This window comes from Atractosteus spatula, chromosome 1 (genome assembly GCF_055471065.1).
Source record: "Atractosteus spatula isolate fAtrSpa1 chromosome 1, fAtrSpa1.hap1, whole genome shotgun sequence".
Lineage (NCBI taxonomy): Eukaryota > Metazoa > Chordata > Actinopteri > Semionotiformes > Lepisosteidae > Atractosteus > Atractosteus spatula.
In genome coordinates, this window is record NC_142706.1 from 38,943,286 (window position 1) to 38,946,850 (window position 3,565).

A 3,565-nucleotide genomic window follows, 5' to 3' on the forward strand; every position below is an offset into this window, starting at 1 on the left:
AAGATACTGTATAGAAATCCTATCATTCTTTTTTGGGGGGGTTTGAAACCAATTTGAACTCTAGTTGTTGAAATCTTAAAAATAAAAAATAAACCTAATGAAGAGTATTTGTCAATTAAACCGGGCAGTACACATTTCATTCTTAGTAAGAAAGAAGACACCTTGTTATGGAAAGCAATGGATTAGATTGTCATACAGTTCTGATGTGAGGATGTGAACTGAAAAATATGTAGCTGTAGGAATGAATTGGAAACATGTGCTTGGTGGTGATATTGTTTGTCATACTTTACCAAAAGTGCCGCCAGCTCCTGAAAGCTGTGAGATGGCAAAGACTGTTAAATCAAAAAAGGCTTAAATGACTAAAAGAAATCTGAAACGTTTCCTTAATAGTGTATCATGTCTTTTGTAGCTACTAGTGACGTTAATCAATAAGCTTTATAAAAAGTCTATAATGTGTTTGAGTCATGGATATCCCTAAATGAGTGCAGATGGTGTGTCTTCAAGGTCCATTCTTTGATCAGGTAAAGTTTTTAATAGATTTTTTGGGGGCTCTGACAAATCACAATCCAAAACAACTCACAACAAAATGGAATGAGCCAGAAGGTCATTTGAACCTTGTGGTTTGAGAGCAAAGTGCGCCGGGCGACAGAAGGTGGCCCAGTGTTTGCAAGCTTTGCACACAAGCAGAGTCAGGAAGTCTGCCGGCATGCCATTTCACCCACCATTAACAGCTCGAGAAAAGAGTGTTAGTGGGGTTAAAGGAAAAGATGAGGAAACTCAATATCGGAGCTGCAAAGAACCTGCCACCTCCAGTCTTATTTGTTCAGAGCAGCTGTCAAAACTTTTAAAACCAATCTATATACAGTGCATCAAGGAAAACGCAAATGCATTTCACCATCTGTGAATTGCTGTCCTCTTGGAATTGACAAAACTGCAGCAAATTAATGGTAGACAGTGTATGTGCATTTGTGCATCATTAATGTCCTAATTAACATCTCTTGTTATCCATCTCTCTGTATTTCTGTACCACTACTTCTAAATACAGTGTCCTCCAAAAATGAGAGTCAAGAATATTATTTTTGCTATACAGTCAGGTAATAACTATTTTGTGATCACATGAATGATAAACACTATACTGTATATATGTTTTAGTTTTGAATAATTCTTTGGATATATTTGGCCATATTAGTACAAAAACTGCTTTGTGCTAAATGAACAGATTTCAAGTCGGTTAATAGTGAGACACATTCACTTTAAGTAAATTACAGAGTGTAAAACTCATTATTTGTTAGCAGTCTGCAAGCCACTGAGCTCACAGAACTCCTTCTGTAATGTTTTGAGTGGCTTTGTTGCAGGGCACTTTGGGTTCCTGTCTGTTCTTTGTGTGCTTTGACTTTATTTTGTTTCTTATAAAATGCCTACTTAACTGGATATGAGGGACAACAACATCCAAGAATTAAACGCTTTATGAATGTCTGGATTAGTTGGTAGGATAGGTCTGGCTGAACCTGCTTCATTACCAGCAGCCTTATGGCCATAGGAATAGGAGGTTCAGACCCCATTCAGAGTTAGCTGCACAGGTGGATGTGGAGTGGAGGATGGGCGGTTGAAACAAATGCGAAAGGAGGTGTTTGTGTTCGATATACAGTAGACTTTTTTCCATGATGATCGTTTCTAGCAACAGCTGTGTGAGATTAACTTGTCGTTGTTATCCCTCCAGAACTTCAGTGCATAATAAATTGAAACATGGACTTGGTTAATGATGACCGATGCCACCCAGGAGTTCATCAAGAGAAAAAGGTGGCAAACTTTAGACTGGCAAACTCAATCTCCAGACTTAAACCCAACTGAACGTGCACGTATGACACCTGGCCCATGAAGCCTGAAATTAACAGCCAGAAGCTGTTAGGGGAGAGAATAAGACAATAAAATTGTGGAGAAATAGAGAAGAGAGGAGTACTGTACACAATGATCAGCTACCGGGGAAGAGAAACAAAGCAGATTGAGGTAGTACTCAATATTCAATGAGGAAAGCAAAAGTGTGATAATAGCTAGTCTTTCCCCCTCTCCCTTACATTATCTATCAACAACAATGGGCAAATGTAATCATAGCTATTCCCAGCAACTACAAAATGATACAGCTCCAGCATTATATTTGGTTCTGATTTAACTCTTGACTTTTTCTCTGTATAAATAAAGCTTCCACAGCTCAAGTGTGTGTAATAAATCATAATTGACCGTGAGAAAAATACTGGTAAACATTCTAAAGATGAATGGTACTCTATTATGCATTATGAACTGGGCAATTAATGGGCAATCATGTGACATACAACTCTTAAAAGAAGAGCAATTTAGTCATGCACGGAAACCATCTAGTCATGCACAAGAACTGAATAGACTGGTTGTGTAATTACAATCTTTCCAATCCATATGCTAAATAATGAAAATAAATTCTAAAACAGTGCATGACCACCTTGGAAATCAAAACTATTGTTTTAATAGCATGCCAGACTGTGAGAGGTGTATTCATGATCAATAATGGTTGATGGCTGTAGGGGAACATGCATGTTCTAATCATCCCTATTAAATAATCTGGAGATAATTATGATCATTAGTCATCAGTTAATTATAAAATGCAGATTTGGCTCAAATGTTAAATCTGAGACAGTGTCAAAAAGTATCTTGGGTGGAAATAAGCAATCAATTGATTTGTATAATGTGTAAATATTAGAATTGTCACAAAGAAAAAAAAAAGTTTAATGATGAATGAAATACTCTACAGCATATGTGACCTCACATAAACCTGTGCTTCCCCTGCTCTTTAAGACTGTATTTCTTTTGATTCCAAGAACTCTGGAATATAAAACTCGCATGAACATCAACAGATCCTGGCATCTTCATTTTAACCAGCACTAGTGCAGGAGTTTGACATCTACCCCTCATTACTACTGCCAATTTATACCATTAAAGATAATGTTTTTTGTCTGCACCTATGTGGCCTTAATATACTGTATCACATACTGACTGTTGAAAATGGCCTGAATCTTCAACTGAGGCAAAGCTTTTGATAATGTTTGTTTGCATTTGATTTATGTTTGCTTTGGCACAAATACTAAACTGGAACAATACAAAGAAGATTTGCATTGACCCTGAGCAAGGATTGCATGCAAATTTGTAAAGAGTTCATGTCTTTGGGATTATCTTGCAAGGAAACACTTATTGCTGCCTTTAACAAGCTTTGGTCATGTCTAGAACATATTCTTTATAGTACATATTCCTATAAGGAATATTATACATATGTACATATACATATTCCTACATATTCCTTATAGTATCTTATAACTTACTCATAAACTAAAATGCTCCTGCACACGGTTAAATGCATAGTATTACTGCTGGAATACTGATTTTAATCTTATTTAATACTTTGAAGATGTGGCACATAAAATATGCTAAAATATGCTTAGCATATACAATATGCTAAGAGTGATCTCTGTTGTGGCAGCTGCTACTTATTCTTCAGAGCATTTACAGGTGCAAGATATGTATTTAATTTTTTTCCCCT

At 36.4% G+C, this 3,565-nt stretch overlaps 1 non-coding gene across 1 annotated transcript; it reads left to right on the top strand.

Annotated features, from left to right (window-relative positions):
• Positions 1 to 3,091: 3,091 nt before the first annotated feature.
• On the top strand, positions 3,092 to 3,194 carry LOC148840868 (U6 spliceosomal RNA). Its single transcript, XR_016093018.1, has one exon. It is a non-coding gene; the product is annotated as a U6 spliceosomal RNA (small nuclear RNA).
• The last annotated feature ends 371 nt before the right edge of the window (positions 3,195 to 3,565 follow it).